This window comes from Candoia aspera, chromosome 6 (assembly GCF_035149785.1).
Source record: "Candoia aspera isolate rCanAsp1 chromosome 6, rCanAsp1.hap2, whole genome shotgun sequence".
In the NCBI taxonomy this organism is placed as follows: Eukaryota; Metazoa; Chordata; class Lepidosauria; order Squamata; family Boidae; genus Candoia; species Candoia aspera.
In genome coordinates, this window is record NC_086158.1 from 99,466,916 (window position 1) to 99,484,863 (window position 17,948).

The following is a 17,948-nucleotide window of genomic DNA, read 5'->3' on the forward strand; positions in this document are numbered from 1 at the left end:
ATCTGGTGGTCATTTGATGTGAAGTGGCCCATTCCAGTCCATTTCAGTTCACTGATGCCCAGAATGTCTATCTTTAATCTTGACATCTCACCAATAACCACATCCAATTTGCCCTGGCTCATAGATCTTACATTCCAGGTTCCGATGGTGTGTTGATCCTTAGAACATCGGATTCGCCGTTCACCACCAGCACCGTCGGCCGCTAGCCGTCCTTCCGGCTTTGAGCTAGCTGCGTCATCACGTCTGGGGCTAGTTGAGCTCATCCTCTGTTCCTCCCCAGTAGCATTTTGACCATCTTCCGACCTGGGGGTCTCATCTTCCGATGGTATACCGACATATCTCTGGTTGTACTGATCCATTTAGTTTTCACGGCAAGAATACTGAGGTGGGTTGCCATTACCTTCCCCAGGGATCGCATTTAGTCTGACCTCTCTGTCATGACCTTCCCGTCTTGGGTGGCCCTTCACGGTTTAGCTCATGGCATCATTGAGGTGCTCAAGCTCCAGCACCACGACAAGGTAACGATCCTTTGCTGAAGGTCGTACAAGTTGCTGTGCTTAATTTGTAAAAGTCTAATACTTGAATATACTGATAAACAGCGTTAAATTGAGGATGAATCATATTCCAAAGTACTTGAGCAAACCATGGAGAGTCGCATTACAAGCAAGAACCAACTGCTAGCATTATAAACCAAGAAACTGAGCCCTTAACCGGTTCACTCTTGGGCAGTAAAGATTTGTTCATCTTCACCAGGAAATATGTGAATCTGAAGAGGACAGGAGCTATCAAGCCATGGTATACAAAAGGACTGTCTCCTGTGAAGTGCATGGGTATGTCATGCGTTGATATATGTTTGCATTGAAAAAAACCACCTTCTGGTATTTTAATTTGATAGCTGAATACACGTCTTGGCAGTTGGTTAGTGCAGAATCCTTGCAACCAGGAGACGGTTAGAACTGATGCTGGGAGCAGATATTACCAGAATTTTTGGTGGGGCTGGAAATCTCCCCGGTGTGCTGAGCCATCCATATGCAGGTGGCGAGTTGTGCCATACGGAATAATCCTGGATGGCGACATCTCTTAACAACAGAGACATGAACTTTTGGCAGGTCCATCTCTGGCACCAGGGAGACACTGGGAGCATGTATCTCGGGCAGCTGGTTTCCACAAAGCAGAGGTGTTGCTCCCCTGTGCATCTAATAAATCATCCCAAGTGCTAAGCCGGTTGCGTTCAGAAGCAGCTGGACAGCTGTGCTATTTTGGTCATACTTGTTCAGTCCAGTCCTGCTGGCCTTGATACTTAATGTGGCCTCTTTGCCAGCCTCTTTGTGAGTCCTAGGCTGGTCCTCGTGCAGATGTCTGTCAGGAACGATACATGCATTTCAGCAGGAACGTGCGCTGATCATGCGATATTGCCAGCTTTTTGAAAATGATCTGCTTTTTGCCTTTTCAGGATAGTAACTCTGTGCATTGGTCCTTGAATGTTGTGTTTTACATTTGCTGTCACAAGATTATCTGTTTACAGGTGAAGTTGTTTTAGGAAGATGATCTGGAGTAGAGAGTTAAAGGGCCAAAAAAGGTACCTTTGTATGTGTTCATTGCAATAAATTAGTACTTCCTCTGCACGTTATATTGACGCATTCTTGTACTTGAACTAAAATAAACTGCAACCAAAGGTTCCTTGTTTGCCATCCTTGTGCGTTTCCTCTCTTGTTGGTTTTGTCTGTTACATTAGCCGCATTATGGAAGGGTGCTGTACTTAAAAAATAGTTCTCAGTGAAGCAAAACTAAGAATAATTCCTTCAAACCCCATGAAGAAATGGTGGATGCCAACAGGAAAGGGAACCAAATGGAGCTGCTTGGAATGGAAGGAGCTGGCGGTTTGCAGATGTAGAAAAGGATTTGAAGGAACCTGGCCTGTAGTTTAGGAACAGGCTGCTTCAATGAGTTCTTAAGTGTAATTATTCCCATGGCTTTGCTGTGCTGTAGTCAAAGATCTATAAGCCAATGGGGAGAAAGTCACTTTGAATGCGCAGCTCTTATTTTTGAAAGTCAGCAGAAAACATTCATGAGAAACTGTACAGGGAGTCCTCAACTTACAACCACAATTGAGACCAGAACTTCAGTTGCTAAGCGAGATGGTCATTAACTGAGTCACACCTGATTTTACATCCTTTTTTGCTGTGGCCATTAAGTGAATCACCGCGTCTGTTAAGTGAATTACATGGTCGATAAGCGAATCCTGCTTCCCCCATTGACTTTGCTTGTCGGAAGCCAGCTGGGAAGGTCGCAAATGGCGATCACGTGGCTCCAGGACGCTGCCACCATAGTAAATACATGCCGGTTGTCAAGCGTCTGAATTTTGATCATATGACTGCAGGGACGCTGCGATGGCCATAAGCATGAGGACCAGCCATAAGTCACTTTTTCCAGCACTGTTGTAACTTTGAACAGTCACTAAACAAATGGTTGTAAGTAGAAAACTACCTGTACCTCTAAATGTTGGCTTGCTAGATACAGATAAAGACTGGCTGACTTGGTTTTCTAAGGTGATCTGCATTTTGGGTTGGGAAGAACTACCGGATTGCATGGTTGTCCTTCAGTCTGCTTGCCTCTTTCTTTGCCAGTCAGAGGAGAGAGAATTTTGACCGTGGCTTCATTGTGAGCTGTCTCACCACTCATGGAGCCTTCTGCTGCTGCGGCCACTGATGCGAGGAGCTGTCCTGTTGAGAGGACACCTTGTCTTTGGCGGTCCTAAAGTACCTGGTCTGGTGTGGCCTCCAGCAGTAACGGAGCAATGCCTACCAGAGGGAAGCCTAGGAATGGCGACAGGTGCCTGCCTCCTTTAGCTGCCGAAAGTCCATAGCCAGGCAGGGAAGGAACGCTGTCCTAGGACTGTAGAAAGGCTACAGTCAGATGTGAGCTTGTGCATAGAACATTTATGGAACAGTAGCCCTTAAGGCGAGGCCAGGTGCATCTGTGTATCTTTAAAAGGCTTTCTTTCAAATTGCAATTCCAAATTATTTAAACAGTTTACTATAAAATGAAATTAGAAGACGCTTACTTAAATATATAGAGATTTTCTTAATCCGTTCAATTGTGTCTGATTCTCGGAGACTTCCTGCACAAGTCCCTGCAGTTTTCTTGGCGAGGTTTTTCAGAAGTGGTTTGCCATTGCCTCCTTCCTGGGGCTGAGAGAGAGGGACTGGCCCAAGGTCACCCAGATGGCTTTGTGCCTCAGGCAGGACTAGAACTCACGGTCTCCCAGTTTCTAGCCCGGTGCCTTCACCGCTACACCAAACTGACTCTCTATATTTAACTTAACCCTAACTTAAATATATAGCTAGATTTAAATATACGCATACTCATACACACACAAGTTTCTTGATAATTTACTGAAACTGCTAAATTAGTTTTTGTTGTTTATTCATTTAGTCGCTTCCAACTCTTTGTGACTTCATGGACCAGCCCACGCCAGAGCTTCCTGTCGGTCGTCACCACCCCCAGCTCCCCCAGGGATGAGTCCGTCACCTCTAGAATGTCATCCATCCACCTTGCCCTTGGTCGGCCCCTCTTCCTTTTGCCCTCCACTCTCCCTGGCATCAGCATCTTCTCCAGGGTGTCCTGTCTTCTCATTATGTGGCCAAAGTATTTCAGTTTTGCCTTCAATATCATTCCCTCAAGTGATCAGTCTGGCTTTATTTCCTGGAGAGTGGACTGGTTTGATCTTCTTGCAGTCCAAGGCACTCTCAGAATTTTCCTCCAACACCACAGTTCAAAAGCATCGATCTTCCTTCTCTCAGCCTTCCTTATGGTCCAGCTCTCGCAGCCATATGTTAGTAATGGGAAAACCATTGCTTTAACTATGCGGACCTTTGTTGTCAGTGTGAGGTCTCTGCTCTTAACTATTTTATCGAGATTTGTCATTGCTCTTCTCCCAAGGATTAAGCGTCTTCTGATTTCCTGACTGCAGTCAGCATCTGCAGTAATCTTCGCACCTAGGAATACAAAGTCTTTCACTGCCTCTACATTTTCTCCCTCTATTTGCCAGTTATCCATCAAGCTGGTTGCCATAATCTTGGTTTTTCTGAGGTTTAGCTGCAAACCAGCTTTTGCACTTTCTTCTTTCACCTTCATCATAAGGCTCCTCAGTTCCTCTTCGCTTTCAGCCATCAAATTAGTAGTATTAGCATTATTGGATTTACTGTTCAGGACTTAAAAGGATAATGGATTTGGGCGTGCAGTCATGGCCATTCTGAGATGGGAGATTGCATATGTATTGCACGTGTGCACAAAGCGTCTACGAAATACAGCCCACAGCCTCAGTTCTAATCATACCTTCAGAATGTGACCTCGGTCCTCGCTTCCTCTATCTGCAACTTTCTGATTTTACATGGAAGGACTGAAGCATGGCAGCAAATGCATTTGGCGGAACCCCACAAGCCTGGGAAGTTCTTCTCTACCCGTGAAGGAAGGGTGCAAGGGGAACAGGCTGAGGTAGTGTGAACACTCCTCCAAAGTTACACATTCTGAAAGAGTGAGAAGTTTTGACCACGTGTCTTGCTTCCTACCCAAGTCCATCCCCCCATCTCAATCCGCTCCATAAATTCTGTTCCCTCTTAAATACATCATCCAGTGGTGTTTGTTCCATCCAAGGAAACACATCCGTATCAAGTCAGATTTGTTTAGATTTCTCTTTTTCATTCAAGTAGATAATGCTGACTTGTGTTTTCTGTCATCCATCCAATCCCTCCAATCTCCCACATTTCATTGTTTTATTCTTAACTTGCCAAAAGTGGATGACTCTGTTCCATGTTTATCCTGATCTGCTGGAAACAAGGAGACCTCTCTTGGATGGGTGGTCCATCGTGTTGAGAACGTAGCATAACACTGGAATTCTTTTCAGATTGGGTTTATTTGATTACTGGCTTTGTGGGTAAACTGAAGGAATCTGTACTATAGTCTCTGTGGCTCCAAAGGGTGGCTTACCACATATTTTACTTGTTTGCTTGTTTTGGTTTTTAAAAGACGACCTGCAAAATTTATTGCAACAGTATTTTGAAGTGACTAAATCACTAAAATACTTTCAGTGCTCATTGTAAATGCAAAATATTTACTTGGTGTCTTTAAGTTCATTAGAATTTATCTGTGTTCAGATCAAGATTTGTAGTGGATATTTTCTTGACGACATGTTTGTTAGGATGCCATCAGAATTACAATATGTTTTCAGCAGCAGCTACATCTGTTTTATGTTAAGGCATTCGCTCTAACCAAAAAAACATAGGGTGGCGTGCATGTCCACGTGAGAAATAAACTGATTTTGGTTTGTATTTTTAAAAAAATGCTTCAATATTTGTGCTTCAGTTGGGAACTAACATGGGATATCCCCAAGGTATCCCTGATTCACCTCTCTCAAAACAGAAATGCTTCCATCCAGGTTTTCTTTAAAATGTACTATAGTCAGGACAAAATCCTCTTGAGGGAACCTGTCATGCTGACAGTACATTCACATTTGTTTCCTTACTAGGTAAAATTGCCCAATTAAACTTTTTTTAAAAAATCTGTTCAATCATGTCCAATTCTCGGAGACTGCCAGGACAAGTCCCTGCAGTTTTCTTGGCAAGGTCCAACTTAAGATCTGTTAAATAGCCTCACCCCAGAAACGGGTTGCATTCAGTTATACTGTCCAGTCTGCAAGGCTGGGCCATTGTCAGGAGGTCATCAGTTATGGAGATGGTTGGCAACTCCTGCTTTGCACCACGTTATTCTTTTGGCAATTATCATAACTTTTTTTAAACAAGCCATGGTAATGGATGTGGAATAACTACAACAATAAATAAAATTAGGTAGCTCTGTTAACATCTTTGAGGGATTGCAGACAGTAGCTCCTGAGGTGTGACCTTAGCAAAGCTAAACCTAGAATGAGCTGCCAACCAAGGATGAATGGATGTGGTGGGAATGATCTGAGCATTGAAACAATGGAAGGGGGGGTCTGGAAGCAATCAATGATGGATGGTCATGGCCAGTTTGTGGTAGTTAAGTAGGGGAGAAATAGGCTTAACAGTTGCTAGTCTCTCAGGATTTGAAACTGTCACAGCCTCTAGAACACTGTTTGTCTCTAAACATCATTATGAAGAGTACAAGGCAAGCTTTAGCTCCAGAAATCTATATTGTACGCAACACAACTGCCAAGCCAGTTGCCAGGATTTTGCTGGCTGTGATTCTAGAAGTTAAATCATATTTGGTTTATATTCATCCTTTTTCATTCCTTTTTCAGCACATCTGTTTCTTGTTCTCTGCTTATGTGAATGCCTCCATGTTAGAAATATACCCATATCAGATGATTCTGAGGAAAGGGCTGCCCCCGCACGATCTCTGGCTTGGGCCCAGTTTTCATCCTTGAGAAGGACCCATCCTCCCTGTTTATGTGCCTAGGCTGCAACTGCAACGTGCCCATCTATAGCTGGAGAACATTTGTTCTCCACTGTGCATGTTGGCCAAGGCCAACAGTATTTGGCGTTCTCACCCTTTCTGTAGTGGAAGTGAAATGTAAGTCATGAGCAAATACTGGTCAGTCCATAATAAACCTCTTCCCTCACTCTGGTGGCACAGCTTGAAGCAGAGAAATTTGCTCACCTCCCCAAAGAGTGTGAGTTCTGTGGCAGTCACATGCTTTAGTAGGTCCTACCACAGGCTTCTGTCTTTTTCTTTTTTCTTTTTGCACAAGTAGGGCAGGTCTACACTAAGATTCATACAGTATTTGCAGAAGAAAATAAAACTGGTGCCTTCTCCTTGACGGAGGATGTAGCATGATTTAAGACACTACAAATTTGTGCTCGTTTATTAATACTCCAAGATGTGCTGTTTATGCTGGGCTACTTCAGGGTTGCTCATGGTGAGAGTGGCCCAGGAAACAGTTCAACTTGCACTGCCCAATAGTGGATGTTAAAAGAAGGGGGGAAAGGCCAGACATGCTTGGTTAAAATGTCACTTCAGTTGCATAATCAGTGGAATGAACTTGATAAAGACTCAGTCTGAAAACAAAGGTATCACTGTAGTTGACGATTTGTTGCATTAGTGGTTTTAGATAGCTTAGATGTGTTTAACATTGCCATTTGCAATACAGTGCAAACTCTATCCCTTCATTGCATTAATTATTGGGGTGAAACTTTTGACCAAATGCAAAGTCATAATTATAAGTCATAATGCCACGGCTTGAACTGCAGGGTGTTTCTGTGTGTGTCTAAGGGATGAATTTCTGTCTCGGCCAGTAAGGACCCATGGCAGGAAGGTTATCTGTGGCAGCCTTTGTGGAGATGTGTTGCTTAAATCATGATCATAGATCAGTGTTTCTCAACCTTGGCAGCTTGGAGATGTGTGGATTTCAACTCCCAGAATTCCCCAGCCAGTCATGAATTCCTCATCTTCAAGCGGCCAAGGTTGAGTAACCTTGTCATAGATATTTGATTTATAATGCAAATATAGTCCCTCATTGCAAAGAACTGAACTGTCTGTCAACAATTAGCGATAAAATTACATGAAGATTTGCTAAAAATGCTTATCTACGATGCAGGATTTGAGACATATTATTGACAGGTAGAAATTGTAAAACAGTAAAAGAAAAGTCTAGGAAAGTTGTGGAACAGAAGAGAAATGCAATTTGTCATGTGCATTTCAAAAGACCAGAGTCTGTGGTATAATGCTATCAAGAATTCTTCTTTTATCACTGTTGCTAAGTAAAGAGAACTATTTCAAGTATGTCGAACTCCTAAATGGCACCAGTGTTATTTGGCAGGTTCTGGATGTAGCATAAACTTACTAAGCGAGCAAAACCCCCCATGGAAATGTTTTGGGAGTCACTGTTAGGAGGGAGTGCTGCATGGTGTGTTGACAGATGCTATAGCTTTAAGTTGCCCAGAGGGGCAGCTTCTTCTCTTCCGGCAGAGAAGTGGAAGAAGCTCTTATAGACCTCTTACCTCATGCTTAGGATCTGCCAAGAACGTGGGAGAGGAGGACAAGCTAAGGGACCCGGTGATTGAATTAGGCTGCAGACCCAGTCTGGCCACAGACTTGCATCTGTCATCTTGATCTGTTCCTCACTTTGAATTGGAACCTCCAAGGTCCAAATTACGTCTCTGTGCCAGTTGCGGCTAGGCGAGAAATGCACAGTCACATTTCAGTCATACTTGTTGCAATATTAATAAGAAACTAGATATAGATATTTTTGTTTATTGCTTGAGGGACATATTTATTGTTTGATGGAAGTCAGGGAATCATAGAGTTGAGGGGCCCCTAGTCTAAACCCCAGCTTAGTGCCAGTTCTGCTATAACATTTCATACAGATAACTGTTGAAGACCTCCAGCAAAGAAAGACTCGTCACTTCACGTGGCAGCCTGTTCCACATTTTTCCTGATGTCTACTCTGAACCTCCTTCCTTGTAGTCTTAATCCACTGGTTTTGGTTCTATCCTCTAGGGCAATGTAGAATAAATCCATGGCTTCTCTGTGACATCCTTTAAGATATTTGAAGACTACTATGAAATCTCCCCAAAGCCATCATTTCTGAAGGCTAAGCATACCCAGATCCTTCAACCATTCCTCAAAGGATTTGGTTTTCAGACCCTTCACCGCCTGGATGGTCATATCCTCTAAACTTGCTCCAAAGTGTGGTGACCACTACTCCAGGGCATGGTAGAAGGGAACAATTGTTTCCTATAACCTGGATATTAAGGTTTTTGGGTTTTTTTAGTATACCCCAAGATAGCATTTGCCTTTTGAGCAGCTGCATCACACTGCTGGCTCATGTTTAGTTTGTCATTGACAAGGACACCCAGATCCCTTTCACGTGTCCTACTCCCAAGCCAGATCTACCTCATCTTAGACTGGTGGTTTACCATTTTCCTAACCAGATGCAGAGCTTAGCATTTCTCCCCATTACATTCCATCCTATTCACTTAACGCACTGCTCAAGCTCATCTAGATCTTTGCTTTCCAGTGTACATTTGTGTGGACACGTAACCATGGAATAAATTTAGCTTTGCTCTTTGCAATTAAATGTTGGTCAACTTAGAATGTCTTGACTGTCCTTGGCTGCTTATGTTAAACGGATCATTCTGCTGATACACAAAAGGGCTCTGAAAATTCCAGTTACCTAGCATCATGGTTGGGAAGTTTCAGAATGAAAAGGGGAGGGGTGGGGGGCAAAGCTTCTAAAACAACAAAGCACGTAAGTCTCCCAGTTTTTAAAATGAGTATTTGTGAGTCTGTTTTGACTCTCTTTCCCTTTCCCTATAATAAGCTGATAGTAAGAAAGCTATTGAAAATATAAAACATAGTCATTTTTCTTTTGTTGTGATTAAAACTAAGATTTTTTTTAAAAAAAATTGTTTGAACAGTGGCAACTGCAAATCTGTCTTTTCTGTTATTAATATGAATTTCGCTTTCAAGATGACCAGTAACTGTCCTCTGAGTAAGATGGCGTTGTTCACTGAATCCTCTTCTAGTCGAGAAATACGAAACAAGTACAAAAATGTTGTGCACGTGTGTAAATAAACTGTTCTTACTGTCTATACGTTCAAGTCTGAGTTAGGCCAAGCGCCTGTTTTTATTAAACGTTTTAAAACATTTGTTTTCTTAAAAACACTAAGCCAACTTCTGTGGTTAGAACTTCCTGAACAAATCTTTGGCCCATCCATTTTTTTAAAAATTCTGTACAGTTTTCAGGAATTCATTAATGCATTAGGTTTGCAATGTTAGGGAGTCACTGATTTAGCAATAAAAATTGATGGTTTTGAACTTGAATTCTCCTGTAATAGAATATTACTGCTGTAACAAAAATCTCAAAAATGTTTAGCTAATAACTCAAGTATCCAAAGGGACATGTCGATGAAGATTCTCAGTCATCCAGGTAGAAATATCTGTAAGTTGAGTCATGGCAACTGGATTTCTTTCTTTTTGGTAGAAGCTAAAGGGACAGCTTAAGCACAACTCACACTGTTCAGTTGGGCGTATCTGGCCCAGCACTGGCTGGTTTAAAAAAAGCAAAGGAGGGACATGCTTCTCTAGTTGCTGAATAGGAGACCAACAGGGCTATAGGCAAGACTGGGATGTCAAAGATCATTTTGGAAGGAGGCAGTGGCAACTCACCTCTGTGTCCCTACCAAGAAAATTCCACATTCGCTGCATGTTGTCACTCGAAGTCAGGTCTAAGTCAAAGGGGCCTTGTTAAAAGCAATTCTCATTTTTGAGCATAAACTGATCAGAGATCATTGAGTTACAAATGTTGCCAGTTAAAAAACAAAGAATTATGATTCTATTTTTCAATAAATTGGCCTAATTTTTTTTTCTATGCAAGTAAAGAAACCATTTTGAAATATGCTTTTAACTCCCATTAATGTTGCTTTTAGAAGCGTATTGGTTTTTATTCATTCAAACTTCAATTGCTACGATTCTTGTTCTGGATACAGAAGGGAAAGTTCAAGCCCTTGGTATGTTTCTCCAAGCATTAAATCGTTCAATTCTAATAAATTGGTTTATGGAAAAAGTTTTGTTTTATGCCTTGGGGCAGCTAATGTAATGGCTGCAGCAGTTCTTGTCATCCAGATTTCCTGGAGGATCTTAAATTTGTTGAGCCAAAAAGTATTAAATCTCTTGGAACAAAGATATTAAGGTATTTGGCTGCTAGCTGGTTCCAACATTTGCCAAAACCTTTAGAAACAGAACTGAATGTTTCCAATGGAATGCTTCATAAAAAAGTACAATAAACTCTGATAAGGCATTGAGGGGTGCTGTGTGTTGCGTTGTGTTCACATGCTGTAGCAAACTCTTTCTGTTAAAGGATGACTTTTTTGTGTTCCTGTTCAAAAGGTCATGTAGCAGTCGGCCCCGTCTGGTGAAGGAAATCTGCTCCATCTTATAATGCTATACTTACAGCGTCGGCTTTTTACAAGTTATTAGGTTACAGTGGCCATCAACTGCAAACACTTTTCCAAAACTCAGTGCCATTCGAGTGTCTGGACTTCAACTCCCAGAATTCTTAGCAATGATCACACAAGGTGAAGATTCTGGGAGTTGTTCACATGTCTGGACTGAAACTATTCTGGATAGGATGGAAGTGTTCTCTACAAGAGCCCGGGTTTTCAAAGCCCCTTTATAGTAGTAGCAGTTTTTGTTCTTGTCAATTCACAGTATTAAGCAAATTCCTATTTCCCCAGTACAGGTAGTCCTCGCTAACAACCGTTCATGTAGTGACAGTTTGGACGTATGACAGTGCTGAAAAAGCCAACTTATGACTGGTCCTCACACTTATAACTGTCTCACTGTCCCTGTGGTCACGTGATCACAATTTGGGCACTTGGCAGCCAGTTTGTATGCATGACCATGGTCATGTGATCGCCATTTTCCGCCCTTTGGGGGAGATGGGCGGTGACAGAAATTTGAAATATAAATAAATAAATGAATAAAATTTTCAGTCTTCCTGGCCAGCTTCTGGCAAACAAAATCAATGGAGGACGGCGTGATTTGCTTAACAACCATGTGGTTCACTTAATGCCCATGGCGATTCGCTTAACAATGGCTGCAAAAAGGTCATAAAATTGGGTCGGATTTACTTAATGATCGATTTGCTTAGCATCCAAAATTCTGGTCCCAGTTGTGGTCGTTGGGAGGGCAGAGTCCTGTCACTCGCACCTGTTCACTGATGATGTTTTCAATCTCAGGTTTTATTACAGACTGCTTGTAGGCTATGCGTTGGCACGAAATGGTATGTCCAGCTGCTGAGAGAGTCCTGCTTATGGCCTTGCATCACTGTTTAGTGCTGCAATGTTCTTGCATGTTCTGTTGCACTTAACTGAAGCAACTCCAAAGACAGCATGCCCTGGGATTGATTGAACAGCAGCCTTTCACGCTGGAGGTGCCATCCAACGTCACAGCAGCACAATAGGAGACCCGCAAAATAATACATGGCGTGGCGCATCTTGCCAAAAGAACAAAGCCATGTTCCTCAGTGTATTTTGAACTGGGAAAGAGAAGTCACCCATGCTGGTTTGCCTGGTTGGTCAGGAAACGCACACCTTTGCCACCTGTCATTGAGCACACCCTGCTGGGGTGGCCCATCCATCCACAGTCTCAGCAATGGAGCATTCCACATGCAAAACTCTCTGTCTTTGGCCTGAAAGCCCGAAGCCCAGACACGATACATGCATGGCAGTCCTGGAGGGCTTCATGGGTCATTCTGTTTCTGAGCCAGCAGGCAATGTTAGACTTTCCCCACCTGTCTCCCTGTGCCGTTTTCATTCAGAATCACTTTGTATTGTCTTTGGCTTGAAAGATACTTAGGTGAGCTCCACTATTCAGAGAGAGGCGTGTAAACACAGGGTAAGGCATTCCCTCACAGGTGCACGCGCGCACACACACACACTCACACCCCTTGTGTGCTTTCATGTGATACTCAGCAGGGGTGCAGAACAGGAGGGCAACCTGTTACAAAGAGGAAGTGGAGTTGGGCAGGGCTGTAAGGGTGAGTTCCTTGGCTCTGCTTGTACTGCTTGGCTGATACCCCCCTGACTGCTTTGGGGTTGGCGCATCTGGGAACTCGGTCGCTCCGGGCAGGGCAATGCCAGGGTGTTTCCACCTCTGTTTTAAAGGAAGATCTTTAGAGAGGATGACTAGCACAGTTCACAAGCCAACTCTTCCCAACCCGGCATCTTCCAGACCTGTAAGACTACAGTTCCTATCATCCCCAGCCTGCTGAGGTAGCCCCAAGTGGTCAATAGTGGGAAAGCAGATCAGAATGGAAGTAACATTAACATTTCTACCATCTCTTCCTGCACAGCCGCCCTGCGCCAGCATTGTAGTTTACAGTAAGAGAGACAGAGATGAATGTCCAGAGAAATTTGGATTCAGACAATCCAAGCTGTTATGGCAAGTTAGCTCCGGAATTTTCCCGGAACCTTTGAAAACACCATTTAATGTTTCCTCACTTCTTTATATTTAAATGGAGCAGACGAAAGTGCTTTGTGGTGGAATGCCACCTAAGAACATGGTTTTACTACTCAGTACATCTGATTAAGATTTATTTGCAGGGGTTTGATAGTTACTGCCAGTTGGGAAGAGTTGCAAGGAGGAAGCTGGATTTCATCACCGATATAAAAAGAGAGCAAATGCTTGTTTATTCCAAGATATTTGTCCAGTTTTCTGTTTCCTTCTGTTACACTAGCATGACAGAAGCAGGTCTGATCCTGACAGGAAATCTTGCATTTTGCCCTTCTGAGTTTTTGTGGTATAAAGAAAAATTACTTCAATGCAGAGAACATGATAAGTATGGTGATGTTCGCATCTTTTTTGTTGTTTTGTTCATGCTTGGGCTGAAATGACTAAAGGAATGCACAGTGTAGGGTTCTGCTGTCTAGTCACTTTGAATCATTCAGAACAGGCCAACCATGCGTGGGATTCTGAAGCATCAACCTCTGTTCCAAATCTTATTTTTCCAAAAGCATGTGCAGATAGATAGATAGATAGATAGATAGATAGATAGATAGATAGATAGATAGATAGATAGATAGATAGATAGATAGATAGATAGATAGATAGATAGATAGATAGATAGATAGATAGATAGATAGATAGATAGATAGATATGCTGATTCATAAGAGTCTCTAATTGCTACATACCACTTCACAATCTTTGGTTTGGTACAGATTATTGGACACCATAAAACACTGATGAACTGGAGCCCATGGAAAGATTGGCTTTGTGGTATGCAGGATCAAATTATCCTGTTTTCCTTTCTTCTCTTTCATTTTCTAAGGAGCCCCACTGATGGTTTCCGTGATGACTAAGTGGGTGGGTAACAGTTCCTTCTCTCCCAGAAACAGGTTTAAACAATCAAAGCATCATTTGAATGGATATTTTAATTTAGCCTGTTAGAAGTACGTCTTTGCAAGCACAATACTAAGTTTTATTTAGCAAGATTGATGGAAAGAAGGGGGTGGGATTCTGATTTTTTTTTAAAAAAAACAAAACCTCTGATGTACGTACCGTAGTCCCTCCAAGGATAACTTACCTTTAGAGATTTAACAGAATCAGAAGACAGATAATACCCCAGACTTGATGTGTAGTAAGCTCTACATTGTGGAGTGAGGGCCCTCTGATTGTCCAGGTGAACCTCATTTGAACTTCCTAGAGTCCTCAGCTCACACATCTGAATATAAGAAGTGCGTAGAGTTGCAGATCGGCAGCATTTGCAACATCTAGGTTCTTCAGTCCTGCTGTAGGGAAAATGGGGTTCAGCAAGTTAAATCAGGGTTATAGTCAAAATCTTGTATCCCACCTCTAATCCTTGCCCTTCTGTGCCTGCGCTGACATAGGGAAACGTCTAATGTGCTATTTTAGAACGCAACACTATTTCCCCATGTGCAGTTGCCTCCAGACTGCACTAGCTACTTTAAAGATGTCTGGCTTTCTTTACAGGATCCACATTCACTTTACTGAGACTCTGATTGGCATTTAATAGTTCCCTGATGAATGTGTGTCTGATCTTCCATGAGAAGGTAGCTTCAAATAGTTGAGTAATGGAATTTGGAGCAGAGAGCTGTGTCATATCCCCCACACTGTGCATTTAATTTTAAACCCCTTAACTTCTGTCAGCTGTACTTCTCTCAAACACTTTTAACATTCTAGTTTTCTCAGACGTAACCACAGTGATCCAGCGTCTCTAACATTAAAAGTTTAGGCCATGTGCTATCCAGCTTTGGTCTGGGGGGGGGGGGAACAAGTTGTAAGTGCACTAAGTAATTTGTTTAGCTAGATTTATACTACAGAAAAATTAGCTCTTAGTGTAATGTAGTAAACAATTTAAAATATGAACATATTCAGTACATAGGTGTGCATTCATGTCCGTTCACCATGTTACAGAAAGAGCCTTTTTTTATGTCTGGCAGAACCGAATGCTCAAATAGTAGTATTTTTTTTTCAATCTATCTAATATTTTTAACAAATATGTGGAGTCCTGAGCTACAAATATTCTCTTCAATTGTTACCAAATATGGCTTTCATGACCCTTCTCAGAGGAGAGTATAAGTACCATAAGAAAATAATTACATTCTGAGCATGTCTTCACATGTTCTACTTGAAATCTGAAATGGGGTTTCTGCTTCAATCTGACCAGATTGTCCCAAAGTGCTTCACCTGGTTCACTGCTTCATTTAACGTTATGTCAGCTTCCTAGAGGAAAAATGGAATACTATGCAGATAAATCAATTAGCTGGTTGAGGAAGGAACAGGATATATGAATCTCCTTTATGAACCATCTGGGCTTTTCTGCTGATCTTCAAAAGGAGAAGATCATTCTCCTCTTCTCAAATCTTGCTAAAAGTCTGAGTCTTCCTTGTATTAGTAGCCTGTTTTCCCCATACTAATTATGGTGGGTGTGTTTATAACACTTATTGTGTAGAATTACAGAGTTTAGAGCAGTCTAAAGCAACCTCTGTTCACTGCAGAAAACCTACCCTGACAGGGTCCCTGATAGATTGTCATGTGAAGTTTTGCCTGGTTTACTTAATAAGCCACAATTGCCTGGATTCCCATCACTTGCTGAGCCAAAGCCAAAGAAAACACAAGGTGGCTTACAGCCAGGGGTGAACTTCACCCACTTTATTTAGTGTCTCTTCCTCCCATCAGCCAGGACGTGGCTTCTGTTTTTCTAGAAATCCTTTTTACCCTCACTCGAGGGATTCAGATGACCCTATGCATGCACACACACAGAGGAAGTCTGTGTATGTGTATATTGCATGATTTCATACTGTCAAGAATGCCACGTTGCACTGAGAGGAGAGTTAGTTTCCAAAGATGTTCCAGTTATGAAGCTTTCGAGATCTTGCCTGGAACACGAGCAAAATAGCTCCAGGCTGTTGCAACAATGCCGTGTGTCAAGATACATTGCATCAGTGGCAGCGTGGGTGCAAAGCTGTTCTCGCCTCGGCAAGGAGCTAGCTGCACAGAAATCATCCAGTAACTTGCTGATAATGTGTAACAACAGCAGATGGTGCTGTCCTTCTTGGCTTCTAAGTTACTGAAGATTTTAGTGCCACATCCGCATAGCAAGATAAAAACCATGCCAGAAGAGAGTTAACTACTGAAGCACATTCAGGAAGTGGTCACTTTCATTCCATTACTGCATTGGGTAGGACTCCAGTGAAGAGTACATTGTCTCACTAGGCAGTCAATACAAAGAAAGTTTTAAAACTATGCCAAACAAGATGTACTCATTAAGCTTACAAGCAGAGCGGGGCGGGGTTGGCCTCTGGAATGGAGCATCAGTACTGCTTGATTGAGTTGACATCTATAGATGAGCACAGTTGGGGAAACCTGACCCTTACTAAGCTACTGCATCTACATGGTCTTGTTCAGAAAAGATATTTCAACAAAACTGTCCCACTGACTGATTTTGCCTTTTGCCTTTGACTTTAATACAGGGGAAGTCAGATTCTGCCTAAAGACAGTCCTTTGACTCAGGAAGACTTTGACAGTAGATCAACCAAATGGCATCCAACACTCAGCATAACTGAAGCCCAGATTAATTTAGAAGCTTAATTTTAATCCTAGAACCACAGAGAAGAGCTGAAGAGTGAATACACATAATTGAAATGATATAATTGAAATAAAATTTGTATACCATCAGTACACAGTATGGTATATTTTAAATAATATAAATATATTTTTATTTTTATTAATGAAGTATAACAAAAAAGTGATAGTATAATAAAGTAATACATACATAACTGTGATTATAAAACTAAAATGGGGTGGTGGTGGAAACGAACAGAAAGAGAATAAAAAGATCCATATTACATTAATATAACTTTAATTCAGTCCCTAAAATTAAGTTTATAAAAACATATTGCCTCATCTTCTCATTTTTAGACTATAAAGATATTTCAAAAATCTATGAAGAACATGTATCTTGAATACATTCTGTAACATCAGGAGTGTAGATTTCTTTCCATCTCTGTAAAATAATTAATCTTTGCTGAATGCCAGAGTTCTTCATAAGATGTCTGATCCCACGTTCTGGAAGTATAGTCCAGCATCAGACTATTTTTTTCCCCCATGCCCAAATTAACATATGTAATAACTTGGATCCAGAAGGGAGCTCTGATTGGACGTGACCAACTCGTATGAGTCAGAGAGCACTCATATTTCCTACAAGGCCAGCACGGGAAGTCTGCTATGCTACACAGTATGGTGTCAGTGACACAGGTCTCCTTGCAGACCCTTCCCTTGGTGCCTACTAGGCTGTCTGGCCCACCTGACCTTTTAAAAGATCCTTTTAATTAGAAGGAGGAGGAGGAGGAGGAGGAGAGGAGCTGGTACACCTTCATGCTGATGAGCAAGAATGTCTCGGATTACCCACTGCGAGGGTAGAAAACATCTGACAGGGCTAGTTTGCCTCCTATTGAATGATGCCACGTGCTTTCCAAATGCCAAATGTGTCTGCAGACCAAACGAGATTGCCAGCTCAGTTATGTTGTGTCCGTGTAGTCATTAGGCTGCACAGAGAAAGCCTCCATCCAACATGTTGTAGAATGGTGGCATTATCCACCAGTTTTGGGGAATTGGTGTTCGTCTGCATGCATTCCTACGCCTCTGTTCAGTTAATGCCATATCTCAAGAGGAAGGGTGTATCTGGCCTAGGAGCCCAGCCAATGCAAAGGTGATTAGTCATCTGGATCCCAGCATCCCTATTCCAGTTGTCAGTAGAAATTAATATTTTATTTCCACTGATTTCAGTGGGACGTGGTATGACCCTAATGCAGTGCTAGCTTTTCTGCTGGACCCCGTAAGGAAGTATGCTTGAAGGAAGAGAAAAAGCTGGCGTCCTTTTACTTTGCTGGAACTAGAAGACCCTCCAGGCAATATAGGCAAAGATGCTTTACGAGCATGGTGTATT

General features: G+C 42.2%; 1 protein-coding gene across 1 annotated transcript in view; it reads left to right on the plus strand.

The window, feature by feature from the left end:
- Nucleotides 1-17,948, plus strand: part of BICC1 (BicC family RNA binding protein 1) — a 102,609-nt gene that overhangs the window by 51,639 nt on the left and 33,022 nt on the right. The window lies entirely within an intron of this gene.